Source organism: Peromyscus eremicus, chromosome 20 (genome assembly GCF_949786415.1).
Source record: "Peromyscus eremicus chromosome 20, PerEre_H2_v1, whole genome shotgun sequence".
Lineage (NCBI taxonomy): Eukaryota > Metazoa > Chordata > Mammalia > Rodentia > Cricetidae > Peromyscus > Peromyscus eremicus.
Window position 1 is genome coordinate 6,564,121 of NC_081436.1, and position 17,397 is coordinate 6,581,517.

At 43.7% G+C, this 17,397-nt stretch overlaps 1 pseudogene; it reads right to left on the bottom strand.

Moving 5' to 3' along the window:
- Positions 1–15,202: 15,202 nt before the first annotated feature.
- Positions 15,203–15,668, bottom strand: LOC131896789 (ribosomal protein uL24-like; annotated as a pseudogene).
- Between the last annotated feature and the right edge of the window lie 1,729 nt (positions 15,669–17,397).

Below are 17,397 nucleotides of genomic sequence, written 5' to 3' on the forward strand. Positions count from 1 at the left end.
CAAGAGAATACGCACAAACTAATGTAGATTGAGCAGCACACCACTGAGTGATGAATGGTCATCAAACACATCAGGAGGGAAATGTAAAGTGCCGAGAACAGGAGGAAATGAAAACACAATGTATCAGGACACGTGGGAGACAGTGAAAGCTCGTCTATGGGGTAAGCACATGGTGATAAACGCCTACACTAAACAAACAAAAGAGAGATCGCAGATAACTGAATGACACAGCTCAAGGTCATGGGGAAAGAAGTGGAACCTAGAAGCAGTGCACAGAAAACTAATAAAGATCAGACAGAAATTAATAACCTTAAGTGAAAAGAATAATATAAAAAATCGATGAAACCATAAGATTGACAGACTTTCAACCAAACAGAGAGAGAGAGAGAGAGAGAGAGAGAGAGAGAGAGAGAGAGAGAGATGAATTAATAAAACTAGACCTCAATGAAATTAAAAGGATTTCTTAGGAAATGTTTTAAAAACCTATGTTGGAAAAATTCAAAATATAGGAAAAATGGGTAAATGTTTAGACATATATAACCTATCAAAATTAAGGCAAGAGGGATATAAACTTAAGTAAATATATAACAAGCAATGAGATTGAAGAAAAATAGAAATAAAAACAAAAACAAAGTCCAGGCTCAGGTGGGTTCCCTGCTGGATTCTGCCAGTTTCCGTTTAACTTTACAGAACCAACACCACACTCCCCCAATTTTCCCCTAAACAGAAAGGACAGGAATGCCAGCAAACTCATTTTATGAAGCCAGCACTCTCTGGACACTGAAAATGGCTAAGTTCTCTGTGGGTTTCCTCATCACGATCTTGACCCCTTTGCTCAGACAATCCCTCTCTTCGCCTGGACTCCCGGAGCTCCGCCCAGCGCTTAGCTGTGGATCTCTGCACCTGCTTCCATCAGTTACAGAGACAGCTGAGCAGAAGGAACTAGTTGGAGCTCATTGACTCTGGACTGACAGCTAGGGAACCTGCATGGGACCGAACTAGCCCCTCTGAATGTGGGTGACAGTTGTTTGGCTTGGGTAGTTTGTGGGGCCACTGGCAGTGGGACCAGGATTTATCCCTAGTGCATGAACTGCCTTTTTGGAGCCCATTCCCTGGGCCTCAAAACAGGGGGAAGGGGCTTGGTCCTGTCTCAACTTGATATGCCAGACTTTGTTGACTCCCCATGAGAGGCCTTACCCTCTCTGAGGAGTGGGTGGGGGTGGGGTGGGAGGAAGGTAGGGGGTGAGCAGGAGGAGGGGAGAGAGGGGGAACTGTGGTTGGTATGTAAAATGGAAAAAAGAAACCTTTTAAATAAATAAAAAATGGATAAGTTCACAACAGAAAAAAATGAAAATTATAGACCAAGCTACTTACTGAATATTCATATAAAAATTATCAATAAAATATTTGCAAACTCAATTAAAGGATCACTCACCAAGACCAAATTTCATTTCAGGCATGTAAGCCTGGTTTCAACAAATATGTCATTAAGTGCAATACATCAATTAATTGATTCAAAGACAGAAATTATATGATCAGCTGAAAAGGTGCTGGGAAGGTCAAAGGACATCTAGCATATTGTCATGATAAAAACGCTGAAGAGACTAGGAACAAAAGAGAAATATCTCAATACAGATATATATGTGGCATGCACACACACATACACATATATATATACATATACATATATACATATATATATGACAAACCTGTAGCCAACATCATACAAAATGGGGAAAAATTTGAAGCATCTCTGCTAAAATCAGGAAAAAGGTATCCACTTTGTCTGCTCTTATTCATTGTACTCCTTGATGTCTTAAAGCAACCAGACAATAAAAAGAAATAGACAAATAGGAAGTGGAGAGATCGATTTAGCCATTTGCAGATAATATCCTATACATAAGGTATCCTAAAACCTCCACTGAGACCCTGTGAGGGCTCAAATTGGTTGTCAACTTGACTACATCTGGAATCAACTAAAATCCAAGCAGCTGGGCACACCTGTGAGGGATTTTCTTGATTGGATCGTGTGAGGTGGGAAGACCCACCCGAAATCTGGTCACACCTTCTGATAGTAGCCCACAGCAAAGAATGTGGAAGACGGAAGGTCTTGCTTTTTGCCTGCTTGCACAAACTCTTGCTGGGAAGCTCATCTACCCTGTTGCTAGGCATTCCTCCCCTGGTACTAGAACTACCTACTTCTTCAGGATTCCAGCACAGACTGAAAACCAGCAGCTCTCCAGGAATCCCCAGTGACCACTCTAATAAAGTCTTGTGTATATATTTCTGTTCCTTACATAACGGTGAACATGCAGAAGAAGAAATGAGGGAGGAGCACGGGAGGGACCCATTTACAATAGCTGCAAAAATATCTAGGAATAAACCCAACCAAAGAAATGAAAAACTTTAAATCACTGAAGAAACACATTTATAAAGATACCAGAAGATAGAAAGACCCTCCTGAACTAAAAGAATAATGCTGGGGGTTCAAAATGTTTGCTTTCAAGTTATATTACAGAGCTAAAAAATAACATGATACTGGTACAGCAGTGCATACACATGAGAGAGAGAGAGAGAGAGAGAGAGAGAGAGAGAGAGAGAGAGAGAGAGAGAGAGAGAGAGAGAGAGAAACACAGAGAGAGAGACAGAGACACAGAGACAGAGACAGACAGACAGAGACACAGAGAGGAGAGAGGGAGGGGGAGAGAGAGTGTGGAAGGAGGAAGAAGAGAAGATAAACTCACAGCTAGAGCCACCTGAATTTTGATAAAAGTCTCAGAAACATACATTGTGGAAAGACAACCTCTTCCCCAAATGGTGCTGGGAGAGCAGCCACAGGTAGAAGAATCGAACTAGATCCCTTTAACCTTGTAGAAAAAAAGATCAATTCCAAACTGGCCAAAGGCCTTACTGTATTAAGACTAGAAACTTCTAACCGTCTATAGCAAAATGTACACAAAATACAAGGTCTAGATATAGGCAAGGACTTTCTAAAAAGGACTCCCATGGCTCAGAAAATGATATCAAGAACTGAAAATGAGGAGGCACTTGTAGTGGGAATCCTAAATGGTCTTATAATAAAAACTTAAAGTCAGGTATCAGGGTGAAAGCTGAAAGATCAGAGAAGTAGAGCAGCCAGCCACTGGAGTTCCTACCTACTGAATCCTCAGCCTGAAAGGGACTGAGCTCCTGTCTCCTCCTGCCTTATATTCCTCTCTCCGCCCAGCCATATCACTTCTGTCTCCACCTCCCTAGTGCTGGGATTAAAGATGTGTGACTCCCAAGTACTGGGAGCAAAAGGCATGAGATTCCAAGTCCTGGGATAAAGGTGTGTGCCACCACTGCCTGGCCTCTATGGCTAATTAGTGGCTGGCTTTGCCCTCATGATCTTCAGGCAAGCTTTATTTGTTAGAGCATACACAAAGTATCACCACAGGTACAGGATGAAAAGTTTTCTGTACAGCAAAGGAAACAGTCAACAGGTAAAGAGACTGCCTGCAGAATGTGAGAAAATAAAGCTATTCATCACAGGGTTCCTGTCTAGAATATACACAGAGCTCCAAAAATTAAATGTCAAAAATTAAAACAAATTGATCAATGAATGTTCTAGTAAAATGAACAGGTGGTTCTCAAAAGAGGAAGTAAAATGGCTGATGAACACAAGAGAAAACGTTCAACATCTTAACCCTCAGAAATGGAAGTTAAAAGTCCTTGGAGGTTTCCACCTCACTGCGGTCAGAATGGCTGCCGGAAAGGAGAGAGCAAACGCTGGCAAGGATATGAAGAGAAGGGAACCTTGACACTGTAAACTGGGGCAGCCCTCGCTCAGCAGGGAGTTTCCTCAGGAAACTAAGAGTAGAATTATCACATGGCCCAGCTCTACCACATCTAGGTATAAACCTGAAGGACTCTAACGCCACACACCACAGGGATACGTACACATCCATGTTATCTAAGTATGATCCACAATAGTCTAGTGATGGACTCACTCTACATGTCTCTTAACATATGACTAGGTAAAGAAAATGTGTCAGTCATGTGCAAACGACTTTCACCATCGATAAAGAATAAAATGATGGCGTTTGTTGGAAAATGGCAAAAACAAGCTCACTGTATTAGGTAAGCTATATGCAGGGAGAGAAATAACATGTTTTGTCTTATTTGTGGATCCCAGACTTTATATAAACATGTCAAATCACCTTCTATAGGGTATGAGAGCAGACAGGAAGCTGATAGATATTGAGAGAAGGAAAAAATGTGCAAAAGAAAAGAGTGAAAAAGAAAATGGTTGAGATTGATGGCGGGGAGTGGGTGGGAATGTGGACAGAAAATGAAGACAGCAAGTATAGGGAGATCAGATAATGGAGAAGAGGAGGAGAAGATAGGGTGATGGTGGCCTTTAATGCCAACACCGAGGAGGCAGAGGCAGGAAGATCTGAGTTCGAGGCCAACCTGGTCTACAGAGTGAGTTCCAGGACAGCCAAGGCTACACAGAAGAACCATGTCTCAAAAGACAAAACAAAGATAAATAAATAAGTAAATAAGGAGGAGGGAAAAGAAGTAGCTATAACTATTATCCTTAGGGTGCTGATGACAGACGTCCCCTTGAGGGCACAAGAGGGCAGGCTCTAGCTCAAGGCATCATAGACTAAGCCAATCTCCGCCCCCTCCCCTTTATACTCCTGAGACCCTCAGTGGACCGGATGAGGCAAAAGATGCCATAAGGAGCCACTGCGAAACGAACTGGGAGGAAATCTCTCAGCCCCCCCCCCAGTGTGCACCGGGAACAATTCCGTGTTATATCTTGCACCACATATTAAAAAGGAAATAGCGAGCTGGGCGGTGGTGGCGCACGCCTTTAATCCCAGCACTCAGGAGGCAGAGCCAGGTGGATCTCTGTGAGTTCGAGGCCAGTCTGGGCTACCAAGTGAGTTCCAGGAAAGGCGCAAAGCTACACGGAGAAACCCTGTCTCGAAAAACAACAACAAAAAGGAAATAGCATTTTTTTTTTTTTTTAATTTTTTGAGACAAGATTTCTCTGTGTAGCTTTGCGCCTTTCCTGGATCTCGCTCTGTAGACCAGGCTGTCCTCGAACTCACAAAGATCCACCTGCCTCTGCCTCCCAAGTGCTGGGATTAAAGGCGTGCACCACCACCACCCGGCTGGAAATAGCGTTTTAAATTAACAGCTTTGGCTGAAAACTTAGTACTCTCATCACATGTAAAACTTGCAAAGCAAGTAATGACGGCATCCTACCTGGTGCCACCTCCCAGAGGTAAAACACGTTCAGATCCTCAGACCACCTCCACCACGGGTCTAAACCTCATGAAGGCAGTTGAATTCTGAGTGGAAACTACTGCACCAGGGACACAGGAAATGAGTTGCTACTCACAAAGCAAGTTCTCACTATTTGAGTGACATTTTGAAGAAGTGATATTATATTGCTCTCCTAAGGCTTGAACAGAGTAGTATGCTTCTCACTCCCCCAAACCTGTGACAGGTACTGAACCTGTAAACTTTGAGCTTTAACCCTCAGATGACAGCAGAGGGATGATACTTACTGAGCACTCACTATCTGGGGAGTGACTCCAAGCATCCATGAGTAATATCGCATTTAATTCTTAAAAGCAACCAGCATTAATGTTATCCCCATGACTGATGTAGAAATCGAGACACAGAGAGCCTAATCACTTTGTTTGGATTGATTCAGTTTCTTCTGGATGACAGCTTGAACTTGAACTCGGGGCTGTGGCCGCACATATTCCTAGCCGAGTTCCACAGTCCCAGAGGCCAAGACTGTTCTATCCAATCACTGTTTAGAGACATTTTTGTTGCCGCTGTTCATACTTGGATGAACAGTGATAGAGTGATGTGTGCCCGGCAGTCAACCAGCTCTGTTCCAGAGTCTCATTTATGAGTGCCTGTGGGGGGGGGGGGGGGGTGTGCTTGCACACACATGTAACATTTGGTCCTGAGTCAATAACCATAAAGTAGAACTTGTGTTTCAAGCCCGAGTCTTGCCAAATTCCCTGCATCTGTAATAACAAGGCCTGGAATGCCTCGTTAAGCCTCCAGGCCCACCCGTCCCACCCTCTCCAACCTCTAACCACATAAGTCGACATCTCTGTTCCAATGTCCCACTCCCAGATGCCCACCGAGTCCTAGCTTTCATCATCCGCCGAGACAAGAAAAGACCTCTATGCTCATTTCCCGCTGCTGCTACGCACTGACTCTAGACGCATCTTTCCAAAATGTGATACTGATCATCACATTAAAACATTATTCTTGGAACTGGAGAGATGGCTCGGTGGGTAACTGTGCTTGCTGCTCAAATATGGGGACCTAAGTTTGGATCCCAGCACTATGTAAAAAGCTGGGTGTAGCTAAGTACCTATATCCCCCAGTGCTATGTGGGATAAAGGTACGAGGGTCATTGGGGATCACTGGTGGCCAGCCAGTCTAGCTCCAGGTTCAGTGAGAGACCCCTGTCTCAAAGGAATAAGGTAGAAAGTTATGGAGTGGGACACTGACACCCTCCTCTGCCCTCTGCATGTGCTCATGGGTCATACATCTGCACACTTAATGTGTGCATGCATCACACACTCACCTCGAATAAAACCAATAGATTCTTGCATTGGCTCCTACATTTTCTAACAAAGCTTAATGATGCTCTGTTTGGACGGTGTCCCTGCATCCTGATTTCTCCCTGTGCAGCTTTGGTCCTGTTTGCCATAAACTCTTGACTTGGATATCCCACTTGACTTGGAACATTCTCAACCACTGCCCGTGGTTCTCACCACTGAGCCCTTGATCACCCTGGTGCATGAGCTGCAAAGCTCTTTTTCAGCTCTGTTGTTAGTCAGGACCAGCTCTCTGTCCCCTGCAAACAAAACTTGTGTTAAATTTAATTGTCAATGTGACAATTAAACGAGTGTGTGGATCCATGTGTTTAATGCTAATAAAGGGTTTACGATACCCAGGATTCATTTATCCTCCCTCCTCTCTCCCTCTCCTGTGCTGATGTCTTAATCTTCTCAGCCTCTGGAGCCGAGGAAATGAATTTCTGTCCTCTGTAAATCACCCAGTTACGGGCATTCTTTCCCAGCAGCTCTGAATGGATTCAGACAGTGGCCAACATGTGGTCCAGATGTGTTCAACACCCCACATCCTTTCCAACATTTTTCCCTGACACAACCAGCTTTATTCTTGTCTCCAAGAGGATGGCTGTTTCCTCTTGCGAGCTTCCCCGGGACTCTCACCGCTCAGCATACCCTATCTTTGCACTTTCAGTTTCCCTGGCCCTTCAGGCAGTGCTTAGCACACAGCAGATGCCTCACAGATGCTGCAGGGGGGTAGGGGTGGGGTGTGAGGGTGGGTGGGGGTGGGGGTGGGGAGATGAGACTTGTAGCAAACTCAGTACAAACATCTTCAAACAGCTGCCCTGCTACCACATAGCAGGTTTTCTCTCTGACTCACTGTGAACCCCTTTCTCCTGTTTTACCCCACATGCCTGTCCACTGTCTCCCACTATGTACAACTGGATGCCGGAAGGTCTTGGTTTACACTCACAGAATGCACTTGGGATCTGCTGAAGTGAATGGATGAAAGGAAATCTGTTCCTGGATGAAAGGAAATCTGTTCCTGCTGGAGAATTCTGAACCCTAAAGGCATAGACTTAAAAGAACAAAGATCCCTCAGTTCTCTCTCCCATGCCAGGTCCCCAACAAGCCCACACTCTGCTGGACGGGTGATAGGGTTTGGATATGATTTGGGCAGGTAGCTGCATCCCCTGCATGGTGGTGGTGCGATGTGGAGTCTTTCAGAGGTGGAGCACACAGGTGGGGCTTTAGCTCAGTGGCAGAGCACTTGTCTAGCAAGGTGTGCTGTTTAAGCCAGCATTATCCCCCTCCCCAAAAGGGAACTCCAGAGAGGAGGGAATAGGCCATGAGGGCTGCATTCTCTTAAGTGGATTCATGCCTTCTCTTGTGTTGTTAAAAAGAAAAGCAAAACTGACCTCTCCATGGCAATCTCTTGTCTTCTCTGTTTACATGGGCGTCCCTTATGCACACAAGTTTCCCCTCCACTTCTCTGCCATGTAACACAACCAAGGAAGGCCTCACCAGATGCACCACCATGCTGTTTGGAATTCTCAGGCATCCTAACCATGAGCTAAACACCTCTTGGCTGTCTAAAGCATCCGGCATCAGGGGTTTTTATTCACAGCATAGATTCACGTTGAGCAAGTTCCATGGGTAGAAGATTTGGGGCATGTATTAATAACAATAACATAGTGAAGTGCTGTGGAATAATCCTTTTGTATACTGTGAAGATGTGCTGCTCTCATTGTTAATAAAAAGCTGATTGGCTGATGGCTAGGCAGAGAGAATGCTGGGAGAAGAAAGTCGGAGGAGACTCTATGAGATACAGAGTGAGCAGGATAGGAAGTATGCACATGAGGTAAATGAGCCTCAGGGCAGCACATAGATTAATAGAAATGGGTTCGTTTAAGTTATAAGAGCTAGCTAAAAACAAGCCTAAGCTACCAGCCGAGCATTTATAATTAATATTAAGTCTCTGTGTGGTTATTTGGGAACTGTGGCAGGACAAAAAAGTCTGCCTACAGTGAACAGAGGTCCTCTGGCAGAGGGGACACAGGAGACCCAGGAAATAGAAAGTAAGGCTTTTCCTAAGAAACTTACTCCTGTGACCAAAGGGGATTAACCACTGTATGGGACCAAGAACAGAGGACACCAAGATGATGGTATGTGACCTTAGCAAAGGCCACAGATAGGAATCTTCCAAGGCTGTGGCACTCAGAGAACTAGGGCTAGGAATGTAGACAACTCCCCTCCTGGCTTAGGTGCTGCTGAGTAGCTCCCTGGTCATGGCAGAGTGGACCCGGGTCTTCAGTTCTGGGACCATGTGAATGGCTGGCAGGACTTAACAGATTAGTGTGTGAGGTCCTAAAGTCTGTGTCCTTCTGAGCTGCAATGGCTAATGCTATGGAGTCCCTCAAGCTGGGGGAGAGCTGGCTGTCCATGCGCTGGGATTTAGAAGGTTGGCTGAGAAGATGAAATGAGATTGTATGATGAGGGAGATGCTAAAGGTTTGAAGAGGGCGGTCCATTGCCTCTGTTCAGGAAGAAGAGGTTGGCCTGGGGATGCTAAAGGTTTGAAGAGAGCGGTCCATTGTCTCTGTTCAGGAAGGAAGAGGTTGGCCTCTAACAAGCTGGCACCTTTTACGCATGGCCCAGTGACCCGCTTCAGTGGACTCTCCCCAGAACTCAGGCCACCCTACCTCTGCCTTGCTCACCTTTCTAGTGGGAAGCTCTGGGATTTGAAGCAGGAAGCATCTCTCTCACTTCTGAATCCTCCTGGCTTTGTTCCAAGGCACAGTTTACGGGGATGCCTTTCCTGGCTGTCAAATTAGAGAGGAGGTTCTTGTTTCTCTTAGAACATCTTTCTTGCAAGAAGAAACTACCACCTTTGGATGTTAAAGAAGTCAATAAAAAGTGTGGTCTGGGCCTAGAGGCACAGGCCTATAATCCTAGCTACCTGAGAGGCCAAGGCAGGAAGACTGCAAATTTAAGGCCAGCCTGGGCTACAGAGCGATAGCAAGATCAGCCTGGTCTGGTGTTAGTGAAACTCTCTCAAAATTAAAAACAAAAACAAAAAAAGGGGATGGAGTTGGATGGAGAGTGCTTACTTAGTACGTGCACACTTCTCAATCCTGAGCATCAATAACTAATAACTGTAGTGATATATTGTGTCCCCTAATAAACTTGGCTTGGAAAGCACACAGGCCTTTAATCCCAGGAAGTGGCATGGCTGGGTGGAGAATGGTATATAAGGCGTGAGGAGACAGGAACTAAGCAGCAGTTCAACTGAGACCCTCAGGGATGAGGCTTTCAGTCTGAGGATTCGTGGAAACAGGAGCGGCTGAGGAGTTGGCAGGGCGAGGGTGGCTGTGGCTTGTTTTGTTTCTCTGATCTTTCAACATTCATCCCAGTGTCTGGCTCTGGTTTTGTCTTTTTTTTATTAATAAGGCCGTTTAGCAATTCGTGTTACAAATAACAATAATAATAATACAATTAAAAATAAAAATCAGGCTATCTCAGTTCAACTTTCACTTTGGCAACGGTTTTCCAAATAAGGAAACAAATCTCTACATTCCATAAAATCTCTGACAAACTTTGTCGGTACATGTACTGGGTCTTCAGAGCTACGATCCCTTGATGGATTAGAAGTAGTTTCTCCATATTGATGTCTGCCACCTCCGAGTCCTACCCACACTGCTTTTTTTGTCATCCAAGCTCATTTTGAGTCTTGTTTTGCTGCTGTTCTCCATGGTAGAGGCTTTGACAGGTCCTGGATTGTTTATAGCTGTCCATCATTTTTTTTTACATCAGCCTTATTGAAGCTATATTTCATATACCATGTAACCTACCCCTTTAAAGTGTCCACATCACTAGTTTGCAGTTGTAATAAGACAGCTGTGCAAATAATTGTCATAATAAATACTTTTAATGATTTATTCACTTGCAGCCCTTTATCCCTTTTCATTGTTAAATAATATTCCATTGAACAGCTCTACCACATTTTTGTTTATCCATTCACTAATTTACAGATAATTGAAATGGTTCTACTTTTCAACTACTGAGGAAATAGCTGTTATGAACATTCATGTACAAATATTTATGTAGGAATATTTTTTCATCTTTTTTGGACATGTATTAGGAATAGAATTGCAGGATCCTAACTCTACATAGCTTTCTTTCTAAGGAACTACCAGGGAGTTTTTCAAAATGCTTAAAGCTATTGTATACCTACCTACATTTTCACCTGTTCCCATCCTGTCAATAGTTCTCATCTTCCATAGCCGTCAGAGGGGGTCAAATGGTTTTCACTGTGGTTCTGATAAACTTCTCCAGTGACTAATGACACTGGCCACTTTTCCATGTGCAAATCGATCACTTGTTAGTTCTCTTTGAAGAAACATCTCTGCATACAATCTTTTGTCAGGTTTTAATTGGGCTACTCATCTTTTTACTCTTGAGATGTAAATATTTTTAGTATATTTTAAATGCAACTTCTTAATCAGAACATCTGATTGCAGGCTTCCTCTCCCACTCTGTGGGCTGCTGTTTCAACATCTTGACCCTTTGACACCCATAACCTGGAACTCTGATGATGTCTAATTTATCATGTGCATGTGTATGTATGTGTATGTGTGCATGCACACACATGCTTTCTGTATCATATTTAGGTAAAGCTTCTCCTAACTTGAAGTTACAAATGTTGACTCCTATGTATTTTTCTGTGCATTTTGTAGTTCTATTTGGGTGTATTTGAGTTTCTCCATGTGTGCAGCACAAAGACAGGACGTGATGTCATTCTTGTTCTAGTGGCTATGTGATTGTTCCATTTGTTAAAAAGACTTCCATCCATGGAGTGCTACATGCTGAGTGACTGGCAGGCTGTATTCTTGGGTACCGACAGTGAGCTCACCTTTTCTCTGAACTCCATGAAAAGGTAATGCTCAACGATAAGTCACTATTCTCAACCCTGTAAATTAACTCCCTGTACCTGCTGCTTCCAGGTCCAGAGCATCTCTCAGTTTTATCAAACAACTAGCACAAAGTCATTTAAGGGGAAGTGGACATAGGTGGGTAGGGAAAGACTGCCATCCATCCCTGTAGGTCGGAAACTGCAGATGTTCAAACATCGCAAACAGACTTCCTTCCGGCTTGCTCCAGATTTAACCTCTTGCCATATCCACACTGTGGTGCCTCTGAGTCCTGGAACTTTTTACGAGAGTCCATGGAGCCAGTGGGCTCCTTCCTTACCAGTGCTTCTGGCAGTGGGCACTCCATCTTTGCTGCCCCGCCCAGCTAACCGCCACCCAGGCTTCTAAGCTCATCATTTGGAGATGCTGGGAAAGCTTTCATTTGCTGTGGTACCTCTTCCTTTCTGGGTTTGCTCATTTCTTATTTTCATGGTGTTCAGGAGCGATAGCCGTGTGGTGTTTACCACATTTAGGAGTACGTTTCTCTTTGGTTCCAACTGTGCCCAACTTCAAAGGGACCTCATTTCACACAGATTATGGTTCTTGGCACAAGGAAATTTTGTCTTGACAGACATACATGCACAGTTAAGGGTAGAGAATAACAGGAAACAATTTTACTAAACTGGAGCCTATCTGCCAGCATTTGCCCCCTGATGGCAGGCATCAAGCATCTATTTTCCCAGTGATTATCAAAGCTTAGACGGCGTCTCCCACATAAACGCTTGGCAAATGAAGAGAAAGATTAATAAGCAGCTGTGTGGCATGGCTTCTAATACACTAACTCCTTCAGCACTCCAGTGGCGATTTAACTCATTTTTTATGTCCTGACTTGGGAGAGGTAGATAAAATACTGCATTTCTTTCAGCCATTGCTCCAAAGCTAGACTTGTATGTTACTCATACACACGTCACCACAGGCTAATTAAATGTAAGAATTTACTCCCAGTTCAAAGAAACCTGACTTCAAAGCAAAGCTGAACTTGCTTTTAAATCAATCATCTCAAATTCTTCCTGCCACCAACAGAAAAAGACAAGGTGCTATTGTTCACCAGCACGGTGCTAACATTGAGTTTAGTCAGTCCCACCCATCTTGGTGATTATGAAAGAGAACTACATTTACAAAGGATATTGGTATGTTGCATCAATGTTACTTATCTTTTTAGAATGCTTTATTTCATGTGCATAAGTATTCGCCTGCCTGTGTGTCTGTGTACCACATGCATGCCTGGTGCCCAAGGACGCCAGAAGAGGGCATCAGATCTCCTGAAAGTGGAGTTCCAGTCATTTGTAAGTCTCCTTGAGGGTGCTGGGAACTGAACGCAATCCTCTCCAAGAGTAGCAAGTGTTCTTGCAAATAAACCATCCCTCCAGGCCCCAGATTATTTATTTTTAAGTCTGTTGCAATGTGTGAGATGATGACAGCATGTCTTCTGAATACACTTTGGTTTCATTTGGTCATAAAAATTCAGTCATACTTAGATACATGTTGCCTAGAGATGATTACATCAACTTTGATATTCTGAGAAGAATCCACCAAGACACCATGATGAATCAGGTGAGTTACTCAACACTGAAGAAGCAGGAGAGAAAAAGAACAAGGCCATCACAGCGTCATGGTACTGTTTCCTGCGGTTCTGCTTAACATATACACGGCCACGGGATTTGACATGACAGTAAAATCTGGAAATAGAAAATGCAAAGTAGGAGGTACTGGTTGCTTGACTTCTCAAAATGCTTAGTCTGCTGAGAAAGTTTCCTATGGCATTTACAGTCATCCCGTGTGAACGGTTAGGTTGGCCTCGGCCACAGTCTGTGTCTTGGATTGTTGCCTGGCGATTTCTCAAGATTGCTGGAAGGCGTTGTTGCCTGTCTTTTCAAGAATAGTTGAGACATGATCAAGAAGAAAACATGGTCCCATTATTCTGGGGGAAAAAATGTCAAACTAAAGTGTTTCTTTCCAAAGGGAGAGAAAATTGCTTGATCTGAATTGAGTTTAGTAATTACAAGGCATTTTGTTTGGTGTTGGCTTAAATCACTTTCTAACTGGTGACACCTAGTCATTTTCTCCATTAGCATTCACTAGGTATGTTCCAAAAGGAGATGACCATGGATTTTTAAACTTCTCAGATAATCATAGTAATTTGAAAGGTCATTCATAATACTGTCATTATATATTTTATTCATAGTGTCAAATACTGAGCTTACGGAGAGACAGAGAAGTAAATGTTTTATTATCATTTATAGAAAACTAGACTTTCCAAACCACCAGCCTACTAGATTCACTTTAACTTCATTCTAGAATATTCCTTGTCTGAGTTATACTTAAATAATGGTATTTCTTGCACCTGTTTTTGTGTATGAGTGTGGGGATGCTGTGCACACATGTGTGCATATGCTCATGCCTTTGGGGGTCAGTGGTTATTCTGGGGTGCTGTTCAAAATCAGTATACTACCTTGCTTTTGTTTGCTTGCATGTGTGTGTGTGTGTGTGTGTGTGTGTGTGTGTGTGTGTGTGTGTATCCTCTCACTGGGACTCGGAGCTCATCAGGTGGGCTAGTCTGGATGCCCAGGGAGCCTCAGAGATCTGCCAGTCTCCACCTCTCCAGCACTGGGATTACAAGCATGCATCACCACATCTTGCTTTATAGGTTGCCTCTGAGGATGAAACTCTTGGGTCATCACGCTTACATAGTAAGCACTGTATGGACTAAGCCATCTCCTTCATCCCCTACTTTATGGAGTCATTTTGTCCTGTACACTAGACCTTTTGAGCTCTCCTATAAGCAAATGCCCCACCCCCGCCCATATGCCTGATTATATTATTCTTTCAAAAATATTCATTTAAAATTTTCATATACACGTATGTGTGTGCACATACTTGTGGTGCTGTAGAGGCCAGTGTGGATACTCTGTGGCTGGAGTTGCAGGTGATAATGAGCCACCTGATGTGGGAGTTGAGAAGTGAACTCGGGAAGAGCAGTAAGTTCCCTAGAGAGCCATCTCTGCAGCCCCTGAGCAAAGAACACTAAATGCCAAACTGGAAAATGTACAGAGCATTAGAATGCTGCTATAAAAAAAAAAAATCTGTTGTTCACCTTCACGGAGTCTATACGCATCTGTTTGGCTTTCATTAAAAAAATGTTTCCTTGGGGGGTGTGGCACACACCACAGCTTGTGTGTGGAGGTCAATGGACAACTTCGTGGAGTTGGTTCCCTCTTGCCAGCCCTTACTTCCTTTAGTATACAATTTTACAATTTTACAAGCATTCACCTGCTTTTTTTTTTTTTTTTTAAAGTCTTTCTTGGAACCTAGTAGGAACTGTTCTCTACTCGATAGTTTCTGTTCTTATTTCTCAATTATTTTCTTCTTCTGGTCATCAGCTTTCTTCTAGTTAGGGACATGTTGGCTCTTCCGAATGAATCCTCCTCGTCTTTGTGTGTGTGTGTGTGTGTGTGTGTGTGTGTGTGTGTGTGTGTGTGTGTGTTTCTGTTCATGTGAGAGTGCAGGTGAGCACATGCCACAGTGCTGCTGTAGACAGTCACAGTTTTCTCGGTCCTAGATTTCCACCTTGTTTGGTAGAGTCTCTTTTTTTTTTTTATTTAAGCAGTCTTTAATGAAAGCTGTGTAGGACACACCCCTACTCCTGCATCTTCTCAATCATTTCTTCCTTGTATTTGCCCTTCTCCTTTCCTACTGTCGAGACTTGGCTTTCCTTTCTAGGATCTTTTTGCGGTCTTTGTCCAGCTTTAGCCTGGTGATAACCACCTTGCTGGGGTGGATGCCCACATGGACGGTTGTGCCGTTAGCCTTTTCTCGCTGCACTCATTCAGTGTAGATGACGTATTTCTTCCTGTACACTTGGACCACTTTGTCAATCTGCTGGCCTTTGTAGTGTCCTCGGATAACCTGAACTTCATCATCCTTTCGAATGGGCATAGACCGAACATTGTACTTCTGCCTCAGCTCTTTGGAAAGGGGGGAAGACATGATCTTCCTCCGAATGTGAGAAGGTGCATTGAAATGCTGTTTGCGGTTCTTGCTTCGGTCCGAAGTCACAAAGGGATTGAACTTCATTTTGGCGGCTACGATCCAGCGATGGCCACAAAAGGCTTCATAGAGTCTCTTATTCACTACTTGCTGTCTATGCCAGACTAGCTGGCTTCTCAGGCTCCGAGGATTCCCTGGCTCCCCTCCCATGCTATCATAGAACACTAGGATTATAGACGTGAGCCATTACATTCAGCTTTACTTGGTTTCTGGGGTCCGAACTCGAGTCCTCAATCTTGCATGGGAAGTTCTTTGTCACCGAGCCATCCTCTCAGTTCCCCAGTCTCCTCCTCTTTAACTAGAAGTAGACTACTAGTTCTGAGGAAACTCTCTCGGGTTGGAGTCCCTGGGATTCAACTACAGCTTGGCTGTCATCGTCTATACCGTGTTGGCACACGTCAGGAAACCTTTTCCATATACACATTGCTAGTTAGTTCTCTGTTGGAGGATGGGCAATGGGATTGTTCAACAGGTACAGTTGTGCTTACCCATAAACCCAGCCACTGAGGAGGCTAGCACTGAGTAGAGAGAGATCTCAGCATTTGAGACTAACCCAGGCAACTTGAGGCTCCATAGTAAAGAAGTATGAATGGAAATAAGTAATATGTAACATGCTTAGACTAGCCTAGTAATGCTCTGTTACCCTTATTCCTTACCTTATGGGGTCTTTGTGCATTGTTCTATGATTTAATTCCTATAATTATTTTGTCTGGTTGCCCAGTTCATATTCAGCCAACTCACTAATTATTATGTGGGAAATTATATCTAGCTGCAAATCTTTTTTTCTTTATTCTATGTTTCCTGAATTCCTCTCAGAAAATATTTAAAGAGCTATGTTAGAGAAACATTTATTTTTGCCATTTGACACCCTTAAAATAAAAAACAAAAAACAAACACACTTCCCTAGAGAGGATCAATTTAGTTCCACCTCTGTGTGTGTGTGTGTGTGTGTGTGTGTGTGTGTGTGTGTGTTAGTATGATTGTGTGCATGAGTGCATGTAGGCAGACATATACATGGATGCACATAGTATGGAGAATAGAGTTCCACATGGGTGTGTTCCTCTATCACTCTTTGTTTTTTGAGACAGGGTCTCTTCCTGAACCCAAAGCTCATGCATTGGGCAGCCAATGGTCTTTGTGGATCCTCCTGTTTGCCCAAGTGCTGGGATTACAGGTATATGCCTCCACGCCCAGCTTTTTCTATAATTTCTGGTGATCCACATTCAGGTCCGCAGGCTTGGGTGGCATGCACTTGGCTAGCCAAGCCTCTTCTCTAGCCCACAAGTTCAGTTTTATTCTCACGGTTGACACGAGCAATCTGTACCCCACTTTATCTTCTTATGTTAACTCTAGATTCCAGAAGGTTCTGGTCATCCTGATCTAAGTATTCAGCATTTTTGTTGTGTCCTCTCAGGTAGAGGATGATAGTTTTCTTCTCTGTAACATTTTGTCTTCTGTTATCTGCAGAGCCGCCAGACATGAGCTAGAGTATCATGGTGTCTTGGGTGCTCTCCAGACACAAATATCATCTTTCAGACCATAAAAGGAGCTTAAGAGCTTTTGGCAACCAGGGTAGAGCTGACTCAACCTCAAAAGGGCTAACTTTATGCTGACGGAGGCCACAGCAGAGAAAGAAAACACAAGACGGCAAAGGGGCCACCACAGATCACAGTCTTTGTGCATACTATGCCAAGACGAAGACCTCACCTGCAGTGTTTGTGTCCATGCATGCCATGCTCGTCATGTATGTCATTATCGCTTTCTTAAATTATCCACTTCAGGCAG